At 48.3% G+C, this 27,995-nt stretch overlaps 1 protein-coding gene and 1 long non-coding RNA gene across 3 annotated transcripts in view; one reads left to right on the top strand and one right to left on the bottom strand.

Annotated features, from left to right (window-relative positions):
- Positions 1-27,995, bottom strand: part of Rph3a (rabphilin 3A) — a 197,610-nt gene that overhangs the window by 107,371 nt on the left and 62,244 nt on the right. The window lies entirely within an intron of this gene.
- On the top strand, positions 8,980-26,238 carry LOC144375198 (uncharacterized). The gene is made up of 2 exons (XR_013434689.1): positions 8,980-9,276; positions 25,776-26,238. It is a non-coding gene; the product is annotated as an uncharacterized LOC144375198 (long non-coding RNA).

Raw genomic sequence — 27,995 nt, 5'->3', positions numbered from 1 at the left:
CTTGCTCTTCAAACCTGCAGCTTTTCCTCGGGAATTTGCCCTGCAGATATGTTTGGGCTTATGCAACATGACGTCATGCAAGGTTGAAATTATAAAATAAATATTGGCAACAAACAAGATGCCTCTGAATAGGAGTTAAGGACATCCAAAGAAAGCCACCCTGATAGTTTTTAGAAAGTCAAACGAGATTCACTCATCTCTAAAGATTTCCATGACACATCAGCAACGACACCGCACAGGGGACACGCCATTCCCATAATAATGCTACTGATAAACCAGGCCAAAACATGGGGAGAGTTCTTATATCGCGGGTCGAGGGTTGGTTGGGGCTCTGCTGATCTTGGCTGGGCTCAGGAGCGGGGTGGGGGTGGGCTGCAAGCTTCAGGTCCTGTCTGGGCACATTCAAGAGCCACACTGACCCAGGACACTCTCTTCCCAGGGAGGGTCCTGGAGTTCAAGAGAGCAAGGACCACAGCACAGAAACCCTGTAAGACCCTCCTGTACATCAGGTTGGCTAATATCCCATTGGCCCAAACAAGTCACATGACCAAGTCTGAAGTCCAGGGCCAAAGAAAAGTATTCCACCTGCTAAGGCAAGAGGGTGGGTGTGTAATACCACCTGAGGAGAGGGAAGAATGGGAATTGTGGGAATTGTGGCTCAATCCCACATGGCATATATACATGCACATATATTCAATTTTATCCTTCTTTGCATAAAGATATCCTGGGAGAAGCTGTGATGATGATCACCAGCTCTGGGGGCCTGGGGAGAAGTAAGAAGGAGATGGACAGATGAAAGGTACAGAGGAAGATGTTCCACTGTATGCCCTTGACCCTTTTAGAATCTGGTGAATGGCTTACATTTGCAAAAATAATAATAATAATGGTTAACAATACACATGGAGCAGTTAAGTGCCAGGCAAGGTTAAAAAATATAGCTGTAAATAAGACCCAGCTTCTCCCTCCAAGGAGCCAACAGTACAGGTGAGAGGTTTTTCAGTCCTGGCTGCCTTCAGAATATCCTCAGGAACTATTAAAAAACACTGATGTCCTGCTTCACTCTTGGAGGTTTTTATGTAATTAGTTCGGGGTGAAACCAGGCATTGGTATTTTTAAAACCTCCCAGATGATTTCAGAGTAAAGCCAGGGTAGAGAATAACTAGTCTGGTGAAAGGAGGCCGGCTTAAATAGGTAATAACACGAGTCATTGGCTACATTTGTGTTAAGCATGCCGAAGGAAAAACACAGAAAGAGATTGCTTAGTACTAAGAAAAAAGCATTGCTATCTTTGAGTAACTAGTATCTCTTCTCCCTGTCCCTCTCTCCCTCCCTCTCTCTCCCTCTCTACCCTCCACCCAAAGTACAAAGCAGAACATATCTCCCTTTTCACTTTGGCAGCCAGGAAACTCAGTACCAAATTTGAAATCAACAGAGAGCAACTCATCATATTCAGATTGCCTACATACGTGGTTTTTTCCCAAAACCTGAATTTCTGACTTTAATTTTTCATTGATCCAGAATCTCTATTTTCTATTTGTCTTTTTAAAAAAATTAATTGATTTATTTGTTCTAATTTGTTAAACATGAGAGCAGAAAACATTTTGATTCATGGTACACAAATGGAGCATAATTTTTCATTTCTCTGTACACAAAGTAGAGCCACACCATTCATGTTTTCATATTTGTCATTGATTCATGATTTGTATTCTTATGAGGTGTCTCAAATCACTTCTAAAGTGGAGGAATTGAATTATCAATATAATAATAATAATAATAATACTGTTTGTTGACTTGGCACCTATTATATATGCTCCACACACCAAGGCAGACACACCAGATAAATTTTATCTCCAATTGTTAAAAAACAAACCAACAAAAAACTCACAGGAGAGATGTCACTGTGCTCATTTCACAGATGGCAAACTGAGGCTCAGAGAGATTAATAACTTGTCGAGAGTCACACAGCAGTAAGTAGATAGACTGGTTATCTCTTCCCTACTGCTGCTCTAAGAAATCCCCAGAAACTTGGTGACTCACAGTGACATGGATTTTGTGTCTCACGGTTCTGAAGGTCAAAAGTCCAGATGGATGGGAGGGCTGTAAAGGAGAATCACTTCCTTGTGAAGCCATGTCCCTTGGCTCACAGGGGCACCTGACTCTGGCCTCTGTTCCCCATGTCACATCTCCTACTACAACTCTGACCCTCCTGTCCCCCTTGTATAAGGACCATTGCAATGACCTTGCCTTCTGCCCTGAAAACCAACGACCATCTTCCCACCTCAAAACCTTCACCTTGGCCACACCTGCGAAGCCCCTTCTCCAGGAAGGTGACCCTTGGCGAGACCATCATTGTGCCCCATGGAGCTCAGACTGGGCTTTCCGAGCCCACCAAGCTGTCTTTGCTGCCTGTGAAAAAAATCTGGGGTTTATTTCTGCAGAGCTGCTGACCCAGGGCCTCCTGAGTCTACCAAGAGAGGAGCCTGTTTCTCAAGACTTGGGTTTCGAACGTTATTCTTTTGTTTTACTGCTTGTTGCCCCTGTGTGGTCTCCATGTCCACGACAAGGATTCTGAAAGCCCAGCACCAGGCTGCCTTTCTACCAGCCAATGCAAATCCCAAAGTTGCCAGGATGGAGCAGCTCAGACTTCACCCAGCAGGGAGCGAATCCAGGGGACGCTGACCACAATCCCCCACCTTCAGGAGGGTCTGACATGAAAGCCGAGGTCCCCGGTGGGGACATGAGGAGGATGGTGTTTGTCTGGCTGCGCTCTCTGGGAACAGAGATTACATCTCTCGAACATTCCAGGGGGTGCTCCGAATCGATCGCACTCGGACATCAATAGCAATTCACCTGTGAAAAATTCTCCCGCAAGGACACAAAGATGGATGTACAGGGAGGTTGACTGCACTTTTTGTAACAAGGAAAAAAAAAATCGAACATCATCCAAATGTCTATCAAGAGAGGCCGGGGGAAATAAATGACCCTATTGTCACGGTGATGGAAGGCTAATCAGTGGTGCAAAGAGTAAGATAGATGGGGAAAGATGTCCAAGGTATATTGCTAAACAAACAAAGCAAGTTGCAGGAGAGTTTTATAAAGTATTGGCCTCTGTTTAAAATGAACAAATAAATACACATAAAGTCATCACACGGTATACTTTAGGATCTGTGTATTTTTACCATACATAAGTCCAATCGTCATAAATAAAAATGATATAGGTATACATTCGAGTTCTTTGATCTAAAGAAGTCAAATTTTTTTGAAGGTGTCTTTGGAAATTAAGACTTGCCTTTTCAAATAACACAGCATTTTGTGTTTTGCTGGAAGACAAAAGAGTGTTTTACCCAGGGTGACAGTTTGAATAGAAAACATACAAGAGGTAAGTATTAGCATACACTTGGAAAATAAACACAGGAGGTAAGTTTATGCATAGAAAAGCTAAAAATAAATACTCTTTGGGTTTAGGAGTGAAATAATGGCATGAGATTGGAAGGTGCAGGAACTCAATAATAGATTTCTATAATTGAATTTTGTACTAGGGATGCATAATACTTTAGTAACAAGAAACAAATAAAGGTTTTTTTAAAAAAAACCTTTCTGTGAGCCCTACCTTTTGTGGGAAATAGTGAAAACTCATTTTATTCAGAAAATGAGGGGCAATGGCCATTTTAGCAAGTCGGAAGTATTGGACCTCTTTTGTGTTTTTAAAATAGAATTTTGTTATTGCAAAAAAATTCATTGAACAATTAAATACTCAAATCACTTGGAAAATAGGCATTGAAACTTACCCTCCCAAGACCTACATCCTACCCCTGGAGCAAGCAAGTCTGAATGTTGGAGTATACATTCTTTCTTACAAATGCAGCACTGAGCTTTATGTATGCTGATTTAAGGCTCAATTTTGTCCACTTAATACAGAAAAGGCATCTTTGCATGACAATAGTAAAATACACATCATCACTTTAATTAGCCCAGTCTCTTACATGTATGACTGTACCATAATTGAGCGGAACATTTATATTTTCAATTTTTTTCTGTTTGCCCATTTAAACAGTAGTAAAAATGAAATTCTCACACACATATTTTCAGGCACTTAATTGATTATTTAAAGAGGATAAGTTCCTAGTAGTGCTATTTACTGAGCATAGTTCACACCTCCTTAAGGCCTCTTATCGCGGGAGCTTGTTTTCTCTCCATAATGGGAATCATCATTAGCATTTAGCATTTGCGGAGCAGGGACTTTGGGCCAAGACTGACGCTCCTTTGCCCTCCGAACAATCCTATGAGGCCGGTATTATTATTAGTCCTCGGGTTATAAGTGGGTAAGCTGAGGCTCAGCGAGGTCTGTAACCTCTCAACGCCACACAGCTAAACCCTGGCAGAGCCTGGGCTACGACCCCACCTGTCTGCTTCGGAAAAGGGAGTTCACAGTGCAGCCGTCTCCTGCCAGTCATGTGGCTTCCAGAACAGCCTTGTCCCACAGCACCAGGAAGCCCGGACCTCCCACCCCCATCTCGTGATCTGGAGTGACGTGGGGTGCCTGCATGGCACACATAGAAAAGGCAAATGGATTAACTAATAAAAGTGACTCACTGGCTCCAACAACCAGAGGTCCCCAGGAAGGCCAAGTGTCAAATGTCTCATTGGGCAGCCCACTGGTGAGACCTGCTGTGGTCTTTCCCTGTCCTTCTGTGATGCTGGCTCGGGCTTCCTCCTGACCGTCCTTGGTGGTCTCTAGATGGCCCCCAACCACTCCCTCCCAGGTCCACTCAGAAGGGTGGAGGCGGGTTCCAGTTCTCCCAGCTTCTCATTGGCCTGGATTTCCCACTTGTGCTCACTCGGAGCCAATAACCGCCAGCAGGGGGCGGGGTTATGATAATGAGCTTAGGCCTGCGCTAGGCACAGCTCTTCCCAGCAGAGTGAGCGTCCTCCAGGGGTGACCACCAAAGGTGTGGCATCAAAGTCGGCACATGCCATCAAGGAGAACGATGGATACTAGGCACCATGGGGTGCCTCCTTTGTCACACCTGTCTCTTGGGCCTGACTCTACGTGCTCTCTATCCTGCTTTTGGCAGGGAGAAGAATCAGGAGGCGAATGTCTCTAGGGTCGGCCTGCGGCCAGGGACAGTAGAGCAGGTGTGTAAGTCCCCAGCCCCTCCCTTCTTCCACGGAGCAATGGAGGGTGTGTTCCACGGTGGCTCCCAGGCGTCATGGTTACTCCTACCAACCTCGGCCTTCTCCAGCGCTTTCTCTTCCCCTTCATGTCCTCGCTCCCCTCCCGAGTTTTCTGGGACCACATTGCAAATGAGGGGCTTACCCTTTTATCCCTAGCTTGGGGTCTACTTCTGGGGAACCCAAACTAGGTCGCCTCCTGGTTGCTGTTGGCCTTGGCCCAGGGGAGGGGCCTCCTGCCCAGTTGAACTTGCTGTGCTGGACCTTGGCGCAGCGCGTTTTCGAGTCAAAATCTACCCCCGCGCCATCTCCTTCACCCCAAAGTGAAGGAGAAAGGAGGCCCCCTTCCCTCAGAGGCCACTTTGCATACACAGCTGCCAGAAGGGCCACAGACAAGCCCGTATTATCCAGGCCCCAGTGAGACCGTCCTGCAGGCTCATACATCTGGGCTCTTTGGTGAGATTCCTTTGAGAGACCGAGAGAGCAAGAACTCAGAAAGATTGACGGGGTACACGGAGAGTCCCGGGTTTTTAATATATCTCTTTCCGGGATCATTTACTATAAACAAACTATTAGTCTGCTTGAGAGATAAAAAATAAACCCTTCCTCAGAAGATGATCGACATTAATTTTTAAGTTTGCTTCTGAAAGATGTAATCTCCCCTTTCGCGCCCGTTAATGGGATCTGTGTGACAATAATTTATTTACTGATCTAATTAATTGTCATATAGCTCTGCACGGCTGGATGCGACGTCGGCACATGGCTGATTCCTATCGGCAAGAGACGTGCCATCGGCTTCATTTCAGAGGCAAGTCATGAACGAAGCAGATTTCTACCTCCGAAATGGCCCCTTCCAACGGGGAACCCCCCAGAGTCTTTAAAATGGGGCCTGACTCCCCCACCCCCGAGTAGGAAAGGAATTGGAAGATTACTGAGCTCAACCACCTCTTTTCAAAGACAAGAGAGCCAAAGCCCAGCAGAGAAAAAAATGCCCGGTCTCTAAGCTCAGTGAGTTACTGCAGAGCTAAGAAAAGACCCAGCACCCTCATTCCCAGCTCAGAGCCGCTCCCAGGGCCCCTCTGCTGCAGCCCTGGTGCTGATGACATAGACAGTGCGTTTCTGCTCCCAGGGAGCTGGGCCTGGGGGTGGTGGATGCAATGGTTTGAGGGCAGAGGAAGAAAAATGCCTGTATGGTCTTGAAACCTCCCCCACCGCCAATTCTGTGAAAAATGAAATTCTTGAGATAATGTGCAAAAGATGAATTGGATGGAGAGAGTCAAATGTTGCCTTTCTTCTCCAGGAAGGCAGCAAATGGGTGAAGGAGGTGACAAGTGACATAAAGTGGGGACTGTGACATGAGAACATGTGCCCTATGTTGCCACATCACTGGGTTTTTAAAGAGAGCAGAGATAAGAAAATCCAAAGTGTTATATTTTTAAAAAGGTGTCACATAACATCTTCTACCTTTTAAATATTGGCAATTGACGTAGTTTAAAAAAAAATGATAATAATTTAAGCCCCATACAAGCCAAACATTTCATCTCCCAAAATATCAGTTTGTAACCACTGGGACAGGCAGATTTGGCCATTCCTTCCTCATTTAAGGTCAACGACAGTGGTTCCTAAATCTTTCTACACATTAGAACCAACTAGGAAGCTTCTGGATCCCGATGTCCAGGTTCAATACCAGAGAAATTACTCAAGAATGTCCAGGAGGGAGGCATCAGGATGCTTAAGACACCTCCTCCCCTGGCAACTGTATTGGGAGTCATTGTTACTGTAGTGAGCCAGGGCGTGTGTTGGCCTTCAGGAACAGGACGACTGGGCAGACACTTTTCATGCCCTCGTTGGGCTTTAGCCTGGGCAGGATTCAAGCAGGCAACCGGACATGGCGGAGGCTGCCACCTCCTCACCAAACTTGCTCTCTACAGCTTCCAGGACACGTGCTGGACTACATTTCCCAGCCTCCCTTGCAGTTAGATGCAGGCACATGTCTGAATTGGGGCCAATAGAATGTGAGCAGAAGGCACTGCGTCACTTCCGGGGCGGCCCAGCAACTCCTCCCCACCTCCAGGTCTGCTCTTCCCTGCTGCCAGAAGAGGTGTCTGGGTTGCAAAAGGTGATAATGGCAGAGCCACTGTCAGCCCCCACTGCTCGGTCCAGAAATAACCACGAGAGCCACCTGTTGACCTGGAATAGTGGCCCAGGGCTGTTACAGGTGAAAGAAACAGCTTCCACGTCCCCGATGCCTCTGGATTCCTACATAGATCCCATCAGAGCAGTCCAGCTGACACCCTAAGCAAATGAGCGGATAGGACAGGAGTGGCAGGCCCAGATGTGTGGGTGCTGGACACAGATTGGGGGGCATCCGAGCAGGTGCCCTGCTTATTCGCTGACTCATTCATTCATTCATTCAACAAATATTTACCGAGCACTTGCTATGCTCCAGGCACTGTTCTGAAAGTAATTAACTCAAGCAGTAAATAAGTTATTGTCATAGAAATCCCATTAAAGGACATTACGGATGCAGCCGTGTCTTAGTTCATATAGGGCTGCTATTTAAAAAAAAAAAAAAACAACAACACATAAATCGAGAGGCTTATAAACAACAGAAATTCATTCCTCACAGTTCTGAAGGCTGGGAAATTCAGGAGCAAAGTGCCACAGGCCTGATACCCGGTGGGGCCCACTGCTGGTTTTCCTGCCGTGTCCCTGGCAACCAAGGGACCTCTGCAGCCTCTTTCGTAAGGACAATAATGTCATTTACCTGCAACAGTGTTTGCTGTAGTTTGAATATGAAGAGTCTGCCAAGTTCCTGTTAATGCAGGAACATTCATTCAGCGGTGAAATAATTGGGTTGTGAGAGCTGTGACCTAATCAGTGGGCTGAGCCATTTGGTGGGTTAATAATCTGAAATAATTGACTGGGTGGTAACTGTAGGCAGGTGGGGCATGGCTGGAGGAGGTGGGTCACTGCAGGTGTGCCCTGGAAGGATGCTTCCTCCCCATCCTGGTCTCTCTGCTTCCTGACGCCACGGTGAGCTGAGCAGCTGCCCTCTGCTGGGCCCTTCCACATAATGTGCTGCCTCATCTCAGGCCTAGAGCAATGGAGTCGGCCATTGGACTGAGGCCACTGAAACCATGAGTCCCATACAAACTTTCCCTCCTCTAGGTTGTTCTTACAGTTATTTTGGTCGCAGCCACACAAAAGCTGCCTGAAACCATGTTGGATGCCTGTTCACCATGGGAAGAGCTTGAGCAGGCCGTGTCTGTCTTGTTGATGGGTGAAAGCGTAGCAGGCGTTCAGGAGCGTTCAACTTGTTAACAGAAAAGAAAGAGGAAGGGTGGGAGGGAGCCGGAAGGGAGGATGGAGAGAAGAAGAGAGAGGAAGGGGGATGGGAGGGAATAGAAGAACGTGGCTAAGGCCAGGCAGGGTGGCCCAGGACTGCAATCCCAGTGGCTCAGGAGCCTGAGGCAGGAGGATCTGGAGTTCAAAGCCAGCCTCAGGAATTTAGCGAGGTCCTAAGCAACTCAGTGAGACCCTGTCTATAAACAAAATACAAAAAAAATGGCTGGGGATGTGCCTCCGTGGTTAAGCACCCCTGGGTTCAAACCCTGTACCAAGAAAAAAAAAACATGAATAAAGGTATAAACTGGGTTGAAAGAGAGAAGCTCTAAACCAAGTATCAAATGAATAATGGAGATGAAAATCTTCCCGGGATGTTAAACCTAATGGGTCAAAGTTTGATGAATAGCAAGATACTTTCCAGTCTCAAAGTATCTCCTACAAGTTACTTATTCATTGCAGAGAAGGAAAGAGACCTGCCAGCTACCGCCACCCTCCTCACCAGGAACGAGGGCTGAGCGGCCAAGCGCCCCGTGGCGGGGCTGGGGAGAGGGCAGCGCTCCTGTGCCTACTCCTGCCCAGGCGCTGTCTAACCCCGCGGGAGCATTGGGAAAGTCTGACCGACAGAGGGACATCTACAAAACAACAGGCTGGAGGCTTCAAAGCTGCCCAAGACAAGAGACAAAGAGGAGCTAAGGAGACAAGAGAGCCCAAGGCAGGATGGCACCGTGGATTGATCCAGGAGAAAATGAGGAGGACGTAAGTCGGCAAATGGGCTGTGGGTTCGATGGCGACCTTAGAGAGATGTCAAAATCCTGGTTTTGAGCCGGGTGCGGTGGCGCTCGCCTGTAATCCCAGAGGCTGGGGAGGCTGAGGCAGGAGGATCACGTGTTCAAAGCCAGCCTCAGCAAAAGTGAGGCCCTAAGCAGCTCACTGAGACTCTGTCTCTAAATCAAATATAAAATAGGGCTATGGATGTGGCTCAGGGTCCAAGTGCCCCTGAGTTCAATCCAGGCACAAAACAACAACAACAAAAATCCTGGATTTAAAAACTAAACTGGGGGTGTATAAGAGAACATGCTTTTTCCTGGGGTACCCATCCCCAGGTGTTTACAGAAGGACATCCAGGCAGAGGTCAGGGCTGGTTTGGAGTCAGGGGAACTACTCAGACCCCAGCTCTGCAACCTGCTGGCTCTGTGACCTTGGGCAGGCCCCTTGACTCTCTGAACCTCATCTGTAAACGGGGTTACAAATACCAACTTTGTCCATAAGGTTATTGCAAAGACTTTATAAAATAACCCTCCACAGGGCCTGAGAAGAAATTTGTTTTAAATGGCCAAAAGGAGGTAACAGGAAAATACCCTCTTAATCTAAGGTTCCACATGCCATCTAGGTCTTTCCCTCTCTGCCCACCCCTTCTTCTCCCAGGCCCTGTCACTCCCAAATTTCTGAGAAGTCTATGAATCTTAGAGTTCCCGGAAATTCACCCACTTAAGGAAATTACTTTGCGCACTGTTCATTATTAGCCCACGCGATAAATAGATTAGGCAAAGAGAGAGACGATATTTTAAGAAGCCTACAGTTCAGGGGATTTTCCAGCGTTGTCTACCAATCAGATAATGGAGACCACATCAGCCTAAGGATCCTGAGCATGTCCAGGCCACCATAAACCATCCCGTGATCACCAGCCTGACATCTTCTCCATGCACCTGCCCGTGCCGGTCCCTCAAGTTTAAAAGGACGGCCTGAGACTCCAAAAGCCTCTCTCATACTGGAGATGGCCCCCAGTCTCCCTTAAACGTGCATTCCTTACTTTCCTTAATGAATCTCTGGGGCCTCTAATTGACACGTCCTTCAATTCATTTCTGTGACCTTTGCCGAGAAAAACACTAGTCTCGGAGTTTAGCCCGGCAAGAGTCCCTCCTATCTCTCCCCATGAAGAGAATGGTCTGTGGTGTGAATGGACAGCTTGGTCAATGTCAGAAGCAGCTATAAACCTGAAAGTCTCAGAATTAGGCAAGAGCTGCAGAGCCTGCCAGACCAACTTCCCCTCCTAAATATGGGTCCCCCTGGGAAGTGCTCTCCATGAGAAGAAGCAAAACATTCTAAATGCCACTGAGGCCCAGCTGGGAGGCCCTGGTCTAACCTCTGTGTTGTACAAATGAGAAATCTGAAGCCCAGAGCGCTCAAGGTCAAGTGGCTCACCAAGTTCAGTCTGACTCACCAAAATTTTAATTAACACCTACTATGTGCGAGGCAGTGCTAGACACCGTGGGGGACCACAAAGATAATTAGGCAGAGGGCCTGTGTGCACAATTATTGAAGTGTTGATGGAGACAAGCCAGAAGGAAACGTTGCCCACAGCTCCCCAAGAAATCTCACCATTCCCCAAACCTGCATTTTTTTGAATTCACTCCTCCCTATCTTTGTTCAAAGCTTCATCTTCCTGGAATGTCAAACCCTTTCCCTTTTCTTGCTACACACCTTGCCATGCTCTTTCTTAGCACCTTGGGTAGCTCCGTAGTGCCCTTGGGGGGAAAAAAATCAAATTCCTTTTCAGAATGTGTTCCATTCAGCCCAACTACACAAAATAGCCCTGTGAGTAGATCCACAGTCAAACCACATTATGTCTCAAGCATCCACCGTGTCGGAGTCCCTGGGAGGCTGCCGGGAGGACACAAGGCACCGTTTGTTGTCTTTAGTCTCAGCAGCTCACTCTGTAGCTTAGGAGCCGCTCGGCTGGAAAACAGGTTGGGCACCACCAGACAGGATGGAGCAGGTGTCTCCAAGCGTGGTCCATGGAGAAACCCCTGCCCCTCTGTCACCATGAAACTAATTTGCATGAGGGGCGCATGGTGGCCTTCTGTCATCAGTGTCCACAGGGAGCACGCTGTGGTAGGCAGAATAGTGTCACTCTCCCTGCTTCCCCCTAGATGTCCACGTCCTGATGCCCAGGACCTGTGACTGGGTACCTTCCAAGGCCAGAGGTCATGTGCGAGGTGAGATGGGCTGGATATCTCCATGGAGAGATCACCCCAGATGATCTTGGTGGCCTTATGTGCCATCGTGAGTGTCTTGGTGAGAGTAGGCACCTGCTGGGCGTGTGGGGACAGGAAGAAGAAGGTGACGTGGTGGCATCACCGGTTGGCAAACCAGGAGCCAAGGAATGTGGGCAGCCTCTCCAGGCTGGAAAAGTCAAGGAAGTGAATTGCCCTGACACCTTGATTTCTGCTCCCTGAGCCCCATTCCGTACCTCTGACCCTCACACTTAGAAGGTAATAAGGTCATGAGCTTGGGTTGTTTGAAGCCACCAAGAATCGGTGACTTGCTAAGGCAGCTGTAAGGTTGTAGCACACCAGCTGTGCCACCCTGGCTGCCTGGTCCTCCCAACGCTGGACTGCAGGAGGTTCTTACCCACCAAGGGGCCTGGCTTTCTCCTTCAGACCTCAAGGACAATGGCCCCAGGATGCGGACCTATTTCCTGTCAGTTTCCTGAACTCTGCTCTGTTTTGGAAATAGCTCCATGTTTAAATTCTCCACAGCTAACCCCACCTGAGAACGCCAGTCCTAAGACTCTCATCAACCCACAGCCTGGGGAAGTCCAAAGCCTTGTCCCTCTATGTCTGCACATTCTAGAACATTCTAGAACATTCTAGAACATTCCAGAACATTCCAGGATATTCCTCTTCCTGGGTTTCCACACGTCCCAGAGGCCGAGCTCCTCCCAGCCCCCTCAGCACCCTGGTTCCTGGCACCATGGATGTTTCCTCAGACATGAGAGCTTCGTCCACACTATCAGCAGCTTCTATCTCCTCTTCCGTTTCCCAAGAGGATCTACCCACAGCAAGGATGTCCTATTGGCGAAACTGACTGGGTCATTACAAAGTGTATACATGTGGCACGTCCTCCCACTGTCCCCACAAAACTGCACAGTTAAAATTTTAAGATGAAGCATGAGCATCACCAGCTGAGCGTGCCCCTCAGGGACGGGAGCAGCATCTGCAGTGGGCAGTGGCCACTGTGGATGTCCCCAATCTTCAAATCGCCACTGAGCTTTCACTTGGATTCCAGGACTCTGTTCAACCGGGAGAGGCTTCTCTCCTCCCACCTCTGTCCCTGCCCACCCCTTTGAGGGCAGATGAGCCTTGGAGTGAGAGGGACCTGGAAGATGGGGTCAGAAAGCACATTCACGCTCTGAACCCTCCTCAAAGCAACCTTCTAAAGGAAGACAGTTCCGCACCTGCCAAGAACTCCAGGGGAAGTGGACATTTTTTTCGCCCTCAATACACAAGTGTTGTGAATTGGGAGTTTAGAGGTCAAGAGGTCCCTAGGGAAGAATAAGAAGCAAATGGAACTGAAGAAGGTGCCAGGAGAGAGATCCAGGCAGCAGGGAGGAGCCCGACACCTGGGAGGTCAATGGGGGCCCAAGAAGAAAGACAGTGGTGACAGAATTCCTGGGGGCCGTGGAGACCACAGAAATTCACAGTGTTGATTAGTCGATTTTTTTTGTACTGGAGATTGAACCCAGGGGCACTTGACCACTGAGCCCCATCCCCAGCCCTATTTTGTATTTTATTTAGAGACAGGATTCACTGAGTTCCTTAGCACCTTACCTTTGTTGAGGTTGGTTTTGAACTTGCGATCCTCCTGCCTCAGCCTCCCGAGCCACTGGTATTACAGGCATGCACCACTGCACCCAGCCGACTACTCAATTTTAACTTTCCTGTTGTCTTGAGCTGAGCTCCAGCCCAGCCATCCCTAAACCTGCAGGCAACTTGCCTATTTTGGTGATTTTGAGGCGCAGAGGTCAAGGACTACATTCAAAGCAAGGCCAAGAAGGGACTGAGAATAATATTTTCAGGAGGGAAGATGTCACATGAATCCACCTAGCACTCCACACGGGCCGTGGCCAGGAGGGGCAAAGCCCTCTACGATTTCAGCTGTATCCAAAAAGGCATTGAACATCCTACATGACTTGGGAGCTTGGACCATTTGCATTTTCAGTTGAATGGGACAAGTGACCCCGGAAGCGTGAAGGAATAGGAGACATCCAATGGCACACGCAGATGGCCAAGGTCTCAAGTCCCAGTGCACCATAGAGATTCGCCTGGATTTCTGCTGTTCCGTGGGATTAATGACATGTCTGCAAGACAGTGAGAAAGCTAAAATTAGCCGGCAGTCTGATATGCTGGCATTTGGCACCCGTGACTGAATCTTCCATGAAAGACAGATTCATAAGATGGGCTTATGTTTCACGACGACACACGGGCTTTCAGGAGAAATTCTGAAAGTTCACAGTGTTCTCCGAGTTAGTTACCTGGCCGTGCGTGGGGCTGGATTTCCTGCTCTGGGGGAGATGGCAGAGGAAGAGAGAAGGGCAGAAGCTGCTAGACTGAGCCCCAGCCGCAGTTCCTGGAATGTTTTCCTGGTGACATTCATTAATATGCACACCCAGAACCAATGCTTTTCAAAAGAGTAAACCACAGCCCGGCTCCGTGGCTAACTATAGAATTAATGATGGTGCTTAGATGATTGTAGAAAATTCATGCCTCGGGTCTCCAAGCTGGGAGGACCGTTTTTATTATATGCCAGAAGCTGAGCTCAAGATTGAACTAGAATTAACTCATTTGATCCTCACAAATACCCTGGGCACTAGGTGCTATTATCATCATCTCCGTTTTACAGATAGGAAAATCGAGACTCAGAGAAGGGAAGTTGCTTAGATGGCATTTTAGTCGGCGAGGAATCAAGGAATTAGAACAGCTGGATGCAGATCTGTGATCCCAGTGACTGGGAGACTGAAGCAGGAGAGTGGCAAGTTCTAGGCCAGCCTGGGCAACTTAGCAAAATCCTATAGATCCCATCTCAAAACAAAATAAAAATGGCTGGGAATGTAGCTCAGTGGTAGAGCGCTCCAGGGCTCAATCTCCTGGGGTGGGGGTAGAAGAAGAAGCATGAGGAGGAGGAGGAAGAGGAGGAGGAAGAGGAGGAGGAGAAGGAGGAGGAGGAAGATGAGGAGGAGGAAGAGGAGGAAGAGGAGGAGGAGGAAGAGGAGGAGAAGGAGGAGGGGAGGAAGAGGAGGAGGAGGAGGAAGAGGAGGAGGAGGAGGAGGAGGAAGAGGAGGAAGAGGAGGGGAGGAAGAGGAGGAGGAGGAGGAAGAGGAGGAGGAGGAGGAAGAGGAGGAAGAGGAGGGGAGGAAGAGGAGGAGGAGGAAGAGGAGAAAGGGGAGGAGAAGGAGGAGGAGGAGGAAGAGGAGGAAGGGGAGGAGAAGGAAGAGGAGGAGGAGGAAGAGGAAGGAGGAGGAGGAGGAAGAGGAGGAAGAGGAGGAGGAGGAAGAGGAGAAAGGGGAGGAGAAGGAGGAGGAGGAGGAAGAGGAGGAAGGGGAGGAGAAGGAAGAGGAGGAGGAGGAAGAGGAGGAGGAAGAGGAGGAGGAGGAGAGTGGGAGGAGGAGGAAAAGGAGAAGGAGGCAGAGGAGAGAAGGAGGAGGAGGAATGAAGAAAATAATCAAAGCAGATGCCAATTCAAGTATCTACAGCAGAGAGAATTGAATGCAGGGCGTTGGCCACATGAGGAGGAGGCTCGGGCCCTGGGAGGTTGGCAACAGCAGAAAACCGCTGCTTCCCTCAGCCACAGGGGAGCAGGGAGCAGGTGCAATTCCTGGAGCCTGCGGGCAGGGTTGCCTGTTCGAAGCTGGGGGCGGAGAGGTCCACAGAGCTGCTGGGGCAGACGGCAACGGGAAGGAAGAGCAGGCTCCTCCAGGCTCTCCCTGGCTAAACCCCGAGAGGCCAGGACAGGCAGGAAAGCCAGGGCCAGGGCAGCCAGTAAGTGGCTCATCCAGAACTTGCACCTATGTCCTTTATGGAAGCCCAGTAGGTCCAGCTCCCTCCGTGGAGGAACACGGCAGCCAACTTCCAGTAGCCATCCTCAGGGGAACACTGAAGAGTCCCCCGTGGGGGCAGAGGAGGCTCAAATGGCCTTCCCAGATAGGGGGCAGCGTTCTCTGTCAAGGGCAGACCCAAGGCCACCTGCAGGTATGAGCTTAAACGCCAGCTCCTCCATGGCCTGGAGCCAATGACCTCACCTCCCGGAGCCTCAGTCTCTTCCTCTGAAAGATGGACACTGGAAATACACACGTCATGACGTGGATTTGAAATTCAGAGAGTACCTGGCTCCTGGTGGAGCTCAAAAAGCAGACCTAATTCCCATCTCCACCACCAACAACCTTGGGTCACCTCCGGATTTCTCGCTTCACTCTGGGAGTTATCAGGTCACTTGCAGGCGTGTGTCCTCCTGGGGCAGAGAAGCAACGTGAACCCTCCGCTAGGTCTTCTCTCAAAGCCCCTCGGCTGCCAAGCTCACAGATTCAAGTGCACTAACAGTTACAAGCTGCCACCAGGGACAGAATGCCTCAGGACCTTGCAGACTTGTTTCCTTCATGTGTGTATTGACCCTCGCTGTGACCCTACTTGGCTTTCATTAGGAAAAAAAAAGTGACCCCGATACCTAGGCAAGCACCCCCCACCCTCAGGTCTCTGATGCAGCTTCAGCTTGGAAGGCCCAGGGAACCCAGGGCACGGCGGAGATTAGGAGATGCAGAATACGAACCCGAGCTCGGCTGGGCTGGGCTCCCCGGCTCTGCTGCAGGGGATCTGATTCATTGGACGTGAAGCCTCTGCTCTTTCAGATTGAGGTGACTGCCACTCCCCACCCAAGGGACCTTTCCCGCCCCCTCTGCACCCATGTGGCCAAGGTGGCACATGGGGCCACTCCCAAGTGTGGTCTAGAACATGCTCAGCCCCTGTCCTGTCCCTGCAAGATGCATGTCCACTTGGAATTTCAGGATGTGACCTTACGTGGAAATAGTCCCTGCAGATGTAAACAGTGGCGATGGGGTCCTGTTGGGTCAGGATGGGCCCCAAGTCCAGTGACTGGCGTCCTCATAAGAAGAGGAGAGGACACCAAGAGACCCACCCAGAGAAGACGACCACGCGGTGATGGAGTCAGTGCATCAGCCGCGAGGAGCTGCAGAGATGGCGGGGAGCCACCAGGAGCTGGGGGTGGGGGACCAGGGAGGATCCTGGCAGATCCTCAGGGCCGTCACCACCTGCGGATGCTGGTGTCAGACTCTGGCCTCCAGAAAGGTGAGAGCACTTCCTGCAGGGTAAGCCACCTGGATGTGGTGCTAATGACCCAGCCTCAGGAAACCGCCGCCCTCTCCATTTCTCCACTTAGCTCATCACGGGCCACTGACAGTCCCAGAAGCAGCGCCCACAGGTTGGTGGACACCCTTTAAGTAGCACTGATTCATCCCCCCAAAACCCCCTTACCCCTAACACACCTCACAGCCTAGCACACCTCACAACAGCCCTCAATGCACGCGCCCATGCACTGCGGGGTGTCTGGGTGTGCTCTGTGTGCGATGATGGGCACAGAGGTGTGTGCACAGGTGTATACAGGTATGCACAGGTGTGTACCGGTGCTGCAGCTCCACCTCCCCTCCCCCTCCTGCTCCCTCCCTCCCCTGCACCCCAGGAGCCTCCCTAACACACACCCTGCAACTTGGCTGCTTCTCAGATCCCCAGGGAGCCCAGCTTGCCCCAGAGCTCAATGAATCTCACTGCAACCCCAGGGGGGCTGACCACCACCCCACCAGCGCCCACAGGTGTCCCAGAGAAGGAGTCTGACGCTCAGAGGGAGCCCAGTATTAACTGATGGAAGACCCGGATGTAACCCCAGGGTTGGACCTCAACGCCTGTAAATGTGTTTCCAGCCAGCTCAGCCCCAGGAAACGATCACAATAGCCCCGTGGCCCGGCTTCCCTGGAACTCAGCTTCTCTTTCCAGTGCCACCCAAGGAGTCACCCTGGCACCCACCACCCACCGGGAACCCGGATCAGATGATACCAGAGGTTGCAGAGTGAGACTGGAGGCCAGACAGCTTTCTGCACCACTGGCCAGGAATGTGCTGACCAAGCCCGAAGCTGAGGAATGAACCAGAGATCCTCAAGGCTCCCCACAGGCAGCCCGTCAAAATAATCAAGTAAACACTTGTTAGCTCTCTTAGGGATTTTCCCCCTTATTTTTCATTTTGCACCATCTCAGTAGACAAGAGAAAGACAGAAAAGAACCAGGATTATGTCAAGGTGATGGAAATATTTGCTGTCTTTGGGACCAAAAGAAAACCTTTCTCTATAATTAAATGTCATCTTTTTTTTTTTCTAGAAGACTTAATTAGAAAGCTTTCAAGGGAGAAATTCCCCAAACAGATATGCCACATTATAGCAAGTGAGCTGGCTAAATTAGCAGGGAGGTGGCAGCGGTCACCAGACCAGAAAAACCCCTCCGGGTGTCCAGGGCAGGGACTGGGATAGAGGAAATTAAGAAATCTTTTCCTGGTTCACTGTTTCTTATCAAGCCTCCAAAGTGGCCCACAGGTGATGAAGCATTTAGAAGCCTGGTTTTCCCTTTGAACTTCACCAGGATAGAGAGCTGGACCCTTAGGAGACTCAAATTCTGCCTCACAGGCCCACTATTTTGTATTTGATGGGCATTTCTCAGCACGCACCAGGGAACGGATAAGACCATTGTCAGGATCCGACTGCCTAATGCACCCCGCACTAAATCTTCAAACGACGGTGGAGGGAAATCTGCACACGTTTCTTTCTCTGTTTCTCCCTACCCCCCGTGTGGACAGGGTTTTCCACAAGCCTGGCACCTAGGAACCCAGAAGAAAGCTGGTGATACATTTTTCTGCTTCCACAATTCACCATCTGCAACCTCGAGTCACTGGCAGAGAAGGAATACTTGAGGAACAGAGGGAAAATCCGCACCCACTCCCACCTCAGAGGGATCTGACTTGCAGGTGACAGAAAACCCACATCCAGGCCTCCTGCCTCCAACAAGAGTCTGGAGTTGGACTGGGACCCTTCCTGGGTGGATCTGCTTTGTGGATTCACGTGTTTTCATTGAATTACACTCTTGGGCTGAGGTCTGGCTTCAAGATAAACTATTATAGATTATGGGGGTGGGGGCATAAAACTTTAATTTTCCCTTCCATAAAAGAAAAAAAAAACAAAGATCAACTAATATAGGGGAAGAAACCATCCTTCCAGAGTAAAAATCCTTTATGAATCAGTGAAGACCTTTTTTTAGTTGTAAAACAATAGAAAACCTTCTTCTAACTGGCATAAGCAAAACTAGAAAATGTGTTTCATTTAACCTACTGATGTGTGGTCCTCAGGAGAGTTTGGATCTGGGAGCACAATGTTGAACCACGATGCAAAGAAAAGACCACCGACTCCAATTTGGAATCAGATTAAAGCAAACTTGTATATGTGGACACGGGAGCTGGCCGGGACTGTCTCTCCCAAAACCCCAGGGTAGAGACCAGTCCCCCAGGTCTCCAGGAACAAGGTTTTATAGCACAAAAAGTTGCCGGCGGGGGGGGGGGGTATCTTGAGAACTTACAGCTAACAGGATTTTGACAAGCATAATACAAAGGCAGATATCAGGTTAATGATCTACATGGCAGGATATTTCAAGGTAGGGAGTAAATTCAGATCCCAACATCAGGATTTATGAGGCACCGCTGGTTTTCAGAGAGGGTTGTTTTCTGGTCAGGGGGAGCCAGGATTTATGAGGCACCACTAAGGTTTTAGAGAGGGTTCATATCTGTTCAAGGAGAGCCAGGCCTGGGTGAGTGCAGAGCAGGGACAGGAATTCCAAACAAGTTTAGAAATCGCAGTAATTTAGAGTAAAACAGAAATTAACTTCTCACGACTTTGTGATGAGATGGCACCCAATCTTCAGATGGCATTAAGCTAGGTTCCTGGCAGAAACCATGTCGTCAGGCCTCTTTTAGTACTAATCTCTAGACTTTGAATTCATTACCTGACTTTTAATTCATGCTTTGACTCCAGGCAATACTTCCAAGATTTTGGACAGATATTAACAGATACCCAAATAATTAAAGCTCAACCAAGATAGAGATGACTTATGCCTTATGTAAAATGAGTCCAGAGGTAGAGTTCAGAGCTGTTATGGCAGCCCTACAACCAGTCGTCTTCTCTTTCTTCTCCCCCAACGTTAACATGTGACTTTCATCTTCGTGTGTGTGTTTCATGTTCACAAAGTGGCTGCTGGAGCCCCAGCCCCACACATTCCAGGCAGGAAGAACAGTAGGAAAGGAAAAGGCCAAAAGACTCCTCGCTCCTATTTGTCTCCGTCTCCTAAAGAATTTTCCCAGAAGCGCCATCTGAGCTTCCAATTACATTTCACTGGTTACTACTGTTCACAGGCAAAGATGGAAACTGTTTTCCAAGTGGGAATATTGATGCTCACCAACAATAGAGAGATCTGTGACTGATTAAGACAGAGAGACTGGATGTGGGGATTATACAACACTATGTCACAGCACTCCTTAGAAGGGACAGACACCAGAAACCACATTCCCAACAGGATTAAGCCATTTACTTATATGACCTTTGGCTGTAGGGCAACTGTGGTTACATGGAGTCTTGGGGGTCAACCTGACTTATTCATAAATGCATAGAACACAGTCTCCTCCACTCGAATCCCCAGGACTCTCCCCTTCTCTTCCCTCCTCCCTCCCCCGGGCCCCCTCCTCTCCTCAGTTGGTCCTCCTTCTAGTTATTTATTTACTTTTTAAATGATGCGTTACAGTTTTATATAATACTGGAATGCGTGGTGATCTATCCATGACGACCCTTCCTATGGACGTTTCCAAGTCTGCTTTGTTCATTCCTGGTGAGAAATTCTCTTTGGAGCATGCGCGTTTAGTCCTACATCTACCTACAGAGCCTGGTAGGACCTCACGGAAGAGATACGCAGTCCTTCCCAAAGGAGATGATTCCAAAAAAACAATTCCCACGTCGCCCCAGAGTCAGATAAGCCAGGAGGTAGGAGAGTTTGTGTTGTGGCTTAAATGTGATGCGTCCCCCAAAAGCTCTTGTGTGAGACAATGCAAGAAGGTTCAGAGGAGAAAGGATTACATCTTTTAGTCCCAGCCGTGAAAAAGCTGACCAAAACCGTTTGCCACCAATCCCAGTGAGCACACTCCCATCTCCACTCAATGAGGACCTTCCATTTCAGCCCCGATTTTCTAGAAAGTCCATTTGCCAAATTATCACAGGTGCACCTAGATTTTTTTATCTCAAGAGTTTGGAGAAGGAGCGAGGCCATGCATTCTAAAGCCCCATTTTAATTCTACTTGAGGAGAGCTTCCCCCCGCCCTTCTGTTCATGGAACTCAGAAATGCACCCAAAATTGGAGGCGTTGACTGCTGGGTAAGAAGTAGGAGTCCCTCATCGTCTCCATTTCCCTGGGTCCTGGGCACCCCGGGATCACAACATGGAACGTGGCCATATCTCGGATGCAATTCCCGTTGCTATGGAGGGGTTCCTAAGTATGCAGCTCCTGCCAATGAGCTGAGCTACCTAAATAAGGCCGACAGGACGGCCACCGGAAAATAATTCGCCGTCTCATCTTATTCCCTGTGCACACCCAAAAGCTATTTAGGTATGGCAGGCTAATTTTTTTGTGTGTGTGTGTGTGAAAGGGTATTATTTTGCTTACAATTGTTAGCTCAACAAATTTAAAATATTTAGCTCTAACAAATACATTCATGTTTTCTAGGGTATTCCTGGGAGTCTGGCACGTTCACAATCTGGGCCTCCATCTGTCTGCCTCTCTGAAATATTGTTCTCCTGGGTGACTCCGCCTGTTTGCTTTCCTGCCCGTCTGTTTAAAGCTCAGCGCTCATTCCATTCCAAAGGGTCAGGTCCTTTAAGATCACCAACCGTGACCCCACGCTGGGCAAACGGAAAGATTCATAGGCCCCTTCGGGTCACCAAAGTCTCAGGAAGAGTAAGGAAGCCGTAATTCTCATGGTGGCCAATGTCAGGAGGAGAGGGCTAGCTCAGAGCCACAGTTATTCTATTAGGTACAGCTTGATCTTCTCCCCCCAAGGTTTACTGAGCACCTGCTCAGACACTGTGCCACACGGGGCCTGTGGGCATCATGACATTTCATCCTCACGGGGAGGCCACGGTAGTGCTATGGTAACCGTGATCAGACCAGCTTGTCCACGGACGAGAAGCCAATGCTGAGAGAGACTGTCATTGGCTCAGGTCCTAAGGAGTGGGGGAGCTTATGTCAGGGTGAACCTCCCTGTCCTTGACCTTGGGGTCCATCAGGTGACTTGATTTGGCCAATGGGACATGCACAAATGTATGTGGCAGAGCACAAGCTTAGAAGGGGTTTGCCCTCTTGAAACTCTGCCATTACCAAGAACACAATGTACCTGGCATGGCCCACTTGTCCCAGGAGGAGGATAAGAGACACATGAAACAGACACATGGAACTCTAGCCGACCCATAAACTGCTGAGCAAGAACTAAATGTCTACTCTATGCCACTGAGGTATTTGTGGTTGCTTGTTACACAGCAATAGCTGACCGATATGAACAGTTCACTGTCTCTTTTTTTTTCCAGAATTTCTTTTTTAATGTAAATTTTATTTATTTATATATGACAGCAGAATAAATTACAATTCTTATTACATATATAGAGCACAATTTTTATATCTTTGGTTGTATACAGAGTATATTCACACCAATTCTTATCTTCATACATGTACTTTTTTTTTCAAGTGGGTTATGAACTCCCATTTTTACCCCGTATACAGATTGCAGAATCACATCAGTTACATTTCCATTGATTTACATGTTGCCATACTAGTGTCTGTTGTATTCTGCTGCCTTTCCTATCCTCTACTATCCCCCCTCCCCTCCCCTCCCCTCTTCTCTTTCTACCCCCTCTACTGTAATTCATTTCTCCCCCTTGTATTATTTTTCCCTTTCCCCTCACTTCCTCTTGTATGTAATTTTGTATAACCCTGAGGGTCTCCTTCCATTTCCATGCAATTTCCCTTCTCTCTCCCTTTCCCTCCCACCTCTCATCCCTATTTAATGTTAATCTTCTTCTCATGCTCTTCGTCCCTACTCTGTTCTTAGTTACTCTCCTTATATCAAAGAAGACATTTGGCATTTGTTTTTTAGGGATTGGCTGGCTTCACTTAGCACAATCTGCTCTAATGCCATCCATTTCCCTGCAAATTCTATGATTTTGTCATTTTTTAATGTAGAGTAATACTCCATTGTGTATAAGTGCCACATTTTTTTTTTATCCATTCATCTATTGAAGGGCATCTAGGTTGGTTCCACAGTCTTGCTATTGTGAATTGTGCTGCTATGAACATCGATGTAGCAGTGTCCCTGTAGCATGCTCTTTTTAGGTCTTTAGGGAATAGACTGAGAAGGGGAATAGCTGGGTCAAATGGTGGTTCCATTCCCAGCTTTCCAAGAAATCTCCATACTGCTTTCCAAATTGGCTGCACCAATCTGCAGTCCCACCAGCAATGTACAAGAGTACCCTTTTCTCCACATCCTCGCCAGCACTTGTGGTTGTTCGACTTCATAATGGCTGCCAATCTTACTGGAGTGAGATGGTATCTTAGGGTGGTTTTGATTTGCATTTCTCTGACTGCTAGAGATGGTGAGCATTTTTTCATGTACTTGTTGATTGATTGTATGTCCTCCTCTGAGAAGTGTCTGTTCAGGTCCTTGGCCCATTTGTTGATTGGGTTATTTGTTATCTTATTGTCTAATTTTTTGAGTTCTTTGTATACTCTGGATATTAGGGCTCTATCTGGAGTGTGAGGAGTAAAGATTTGTTCCCATGATGTAGGCTCCCTGTTTACCTCTCTTATTGTTTCTTTTGCTGAGAAAAAACTTTTTAGTTTGAGTAAGTCCCATTTGTTGATTCTAGATGTTAACTCTTGTGCTATGGGTGTTCTATTAAGGAATTTGGAGCCCAACCCCACAGTATGTAGATCGGAGCCAACTTTTTCTTCTATCAGACGCCGTGTCTCTGATTTGATATCAAGCTCCTTGATCCATTTTGAGTTAACTTTTGTGCATGGCGAGAGAAAGGGATTCAGTTTCATTTTGTTGCATATGGATTTCCAGTTTTCCCAACACCATTTGTTGAAGATGCTATCCTTCCTCCATTGCATGCTTTTAGCTCCTTTATCAAATATAAGATAATTTTAGTTTTGTGGATTGGTTTCTGTGTCCTCTATTCTGTACCATTGGTCCACCTGCCTGTTTTGGTACCAGTACCATGCTGTTTTTGTTACTATTTCTCTGTAGTATAGTTTGAAGTCTGGTATCGCTATACCGCCTGATTCACAATTCCTGCTTAGAATTGTTTTTGCTATTCTGGGTCTTTTATTTTTCCATATGAATTTCATGATTGCTTTCTCTATTTCTACAAGAAATGCCGTTGGGATTTTGATTGGCATTGCATTAAACCTATAGAGAACTTTTGGTAATATTGCCATTTTGATGATGTTAGTTCTGCCTATCCATGAACAGGGTATATTTTTCCGTGTTCTAAGATCTTCTTCTATTTCTCTCTTTAGGGTTCTGTAGTTTTCATTGTATAAGTCTTTCACCTCTTTTGTTAGGTTGATTCCCAAATATTTTATTTTATTTTTTGAGGATATTGTGAATGGAGTGGTTGTCCTCATTTCCGTTTCAGAGGATTTGTCGCTGATATACAGGAATGCATTTGATTTATGCGTGTTGATCTTATATCCTGCCACTTTGCTGAATTCATTTATTAGTTCTAGTAGTTTCTTTGTAGACCCTTTTGGGTCTTCTAAGTATAGAATCATGTCATCTGCAAATAGTGATAACTTAAGTTCTTCTTTTCCTATTTTTATGCCTTTAATTTCTTTCGTCTGTCTAATTGCTCTGGCCAGTGTTTTGAGAACTATGTTGAACAGAAGTGGTGAGAGAGGGCATCCCTGTCTTGTTCCAGATTTTAGAGGGAATGCTTTCAATTTTCCTCCATTCAGAGTGATGCTGGCCTGAGGCAGTTCACTGTCTCTTGAGTGCCGTAGGCTTCATTAAAACTGGGAGGAAAATCTTATTCTTTGAATTCAGTATTATCTACCAACATGTAGAAGACATCACCAGCCTGCCACAGCCTGCCAGCCTGGCCCCATGTCATTTGCCATCACGTTCAGATGCCCAGCTTGATTATCTCACAGGAAACCTTTGAGTCTGACGTCAAACATTGGAGAATTTAGAAAGTTCTTCCTGAACTCTCCAAAGGCATGCGCATGCATGTGTGTGTGAGTACACACACACACACACACACACACACACACACACACACACACACCAATCACTGCCAATCACGAGGACCATCGTCTGCATTCCCGCGGAGGGACGAGGCAAACGCAGAGTGAACCTGAAATACACTGTGAGGACAGTTATTGTGACGTTTCTTTCCAACATAGTGTCTTTGGGCACAGAGACAAGAGAAATGGGGGAATTCGCAGGCTCCAAGGGAGGCGGCTTCCAGGCAGAAAGCCGGTGGTGTTCTGGGGGGGGGGGGGAAGCTAATAAATGAAGACAGAAGAACCCAGCTGTGGTCAGCCACAGGACACTGGGACATTCCCAGGTCCCCCGGCTGCTTCGTGGGGCAGGGCTCCGTCAGAAGGGCGCGGTGGAGGGAACGCTGCCCCCCTCAGGGCAGCCGGGAAGCGGGTTCGTGGAGGGTCCCAGGGAGCAGGAGCCTTCCGGAGCCCGCCCCCAGTGACAGCCTCTGCAGCCACACCCCACCTGCCTGCGGTGACACCCACCAGTGCCCAGCAGGCTGTGCCGATTGGGTCACAGCTCTCACAACTCAATGATTTCCCCTCCAGACACTCCTGCAAAATCAGACGGGTTTTAGGGGGACATCTCACCCCCGAACCATGACACTGGGGTCACCTGACAAATGTCAGGATTTGAATCAGGTCCCAGCCAGTGACCCCGGTTGTGCAGATGCTACTTCTCCAATTTCTCACCCAAGCCTCCAATGCCATCTTCTAACAACAGCTGAAGCCGCAACAAGGCGCTCAGCGGATTACAACAGACCTGCCTCTCATGGTCACTCAAGTGACCCTCCCCTTTCCTTTATTGACAAGGCAAATACTGAACATCCACCAGGCTAGGCTCTGCCAGCCTTGGGAACACAGGTACCTGGCATGGCCCACTTGTCCCAAGAGGAGGATATGAGGCACATGGAACTCTTTCCTCTTGCAAAAAAAATGCACTTGTCAAAATGGCGACAGGCCCTCCTTATTTATTGTTTGGTTTCTTTTCTTTTCTTTTCCTTCCCCTTGCAGATCTTAGGGAATCTTTTCCAAATGTATGGACTGAAACAAGCTTGGCTTGATGGTTGGAAAAAAGAGGATCAAGAAGCCACGGGCTGTCTTCTCCATGCACTGCTGACTTGACAGCAAATCCTTCCAGCACTTGGCTTTGCAAAGAAAACATTGAACTAGAGAAACGGATCAATGCAAGGAATCTCAGCCTCAGCTGAGTGGGAGAGCTGGGGGCAGAGGGCTGCGTGCGCTTTGTTGATTGCAGACAAAGGGACGCACAAAACAATGTGATGGGTGTTGTTGGGGACACAGAAGAGGCAGGTAGAAGTCCTAGTGTGGGGAGCAATCGTAAGGGCCGCAGGGGGAAAGGGGGTTAGGAGACCCCAACTGCGTCAGTGAAGTGTTTCTTGAACGACATGGGGAGTGCACGGGTGTCTCATCCACTCTTCTTTGTGTACATTTAAAATAGTAACTTTAAAATAGACCTGGTTAACCTCTGTGCTTCCTGTTAGGTTGAATCAGAAGGAACTGTAGCCAGGCACAGTGGCACACACCCATGATCCCAGCAACTTGGGAGGCTGAGGCATGAGGATCATGAGTTCAAAGCCAGCCTCAGCAACTTAGCGAGGCCCTTAGCAGCTTAGCAAGACCTCGATTCAAATAAAAAGGGCTGAGGGTGTGGCTCAGTGGTAAAACGCCCCTGGGTTCAATCCCCAGTACCAAAAAAAAAAAAAAAAGAGAGAGAAAGAAATTGGCCACTGTTGACCCATCAAAGGGCCATTTCAGATGTTCCTTACCAAATACAGACCTCAGGGTGCACCAATTCATCCCGAGTCAGCCTTCCTAATAAGGGTGGGTAATTAAAAACAGAAATGAGGCTGCAGCGCAGCTCCACGGTAGAACATTTCCTAGTGGGCAGAGGCCCTGGGTTCCATCCCCAGGACAGGAAAGAAAAAGAATAGAAAATGGTCTGGTGGATGGAGGGTGCGTGCGTGCGTGGGTGCGTGCGTGCGTGCGTGCGTGCGTGTTCGTGTTCTTGAACTCTAGTAGAGAACCGTTTTCAGGGAATAGAACTAAAATCCATCTAAGAGCTAAGTACTCAGAGCAAGGGGAAGGGAGATTTCAGCCAGATGTAGACAGAATGGGAGTCCAGTCTCCCCAGCCCTGGGTGGGGACTGTCACTGTCACTCCTCTGGCTTGCACTGAGGAGCAGAGCCCCAATAAGGTGCCTAGAATAACTCGGTCACCGGTCAATTCTTAACAACCCAAAGTCCCATGAGGTGGATTCTTAGCCATTATAATCTCCAGGGAGGCATCATCGAGTGCCACTCATTTCAAAAGTGCTCGCGGTTCCATCATCTTCTACCCCCACACCGCCACACCCCCACCCCATGTCAAGAGATGCCACACTCTCCAAGAACAGAGGAAGGACGAGAAGACGGCATTGCCTTGCTATCTTTACAACATCCTCCCAATCTCTTTCAACTGAGTTTTCCCCAAAGACAGGCATTCTTTTGTTTGTTCGTTTGTTTCTCTACAAGGTTTTGAGGAGAAAACTAACTTTTAATGGCGAGGGGGAGGGAAGCTCCAGACTTCAGCACAGATGATCAAAAGGAGCAAACTCTACTTATATAGGGCAATTTGGGTGCACAGAGGAAACCCTCCAGGAACCTATTAGAAATGCAAATTCTGGCCCCCTTCCCCGGGATCTGAGCGGATAGGTCCAGCCGACACCCAGGAACGACACCCAGGAACGGTGAGCTTTTGTAAGTGTCTTGAGGGACACAGATGGCTGGTGTCTACAGACCTCTCCAGGAGAGAAGGGTCACCTTGGGACACAGCCACCCTAAAACTGGTGACTCCTCCCAGAATGGTTCTCCATCCTAGGAAGGGTTTTTTTCCGCTGCCTGTTTGGAGTTCATTCTGTATTCGGCAGCCTGCAGCGTTGTTTCACTCACTGATTCATTCAACAAACACTGAACACCTACTATGTGCTACTATGTGCTCCTACAATAAGAGATTCATGTTCAAGAAAAAAGAAAGAGAGGGGAGGCAGCAGAAAGAATAGAAAAGAAAAAAATAGAACTGAGCAGAAAAGGAAGAGGAGGATTTTTAAACCCACAGTGGAGACGCAGTCCATAATTCATCAGGACGACTTTCCGACTTTCCGTGACTTTGTGCCGAATGTGTCCGGATCCTGTTTCCTCTGGGTGGTGAGCTGCAGGCAAAGCCCTCCCTTGC

This window comes from Ictidomys tridecemlineatus, chromosome 2 (genome assembly GCF_052094955.1).
Source record: "Ictidomys tridecemlineatus isolate mIctTri1 chromosome 2, mIctTri1.hap1, whole genome shotgun sequence".
Taxonomy (NCBI): Eukaryota; Metazoa; Chordata; class Mammalia; order Rodentia; family Sciuridae; genus Ictidomys; species Ictidomys tridecemlineatus.
Note: the sequence above shows the minus strand (reverse complement) of the source record. Positions and strands in the feature narration are given on the sequence as shown.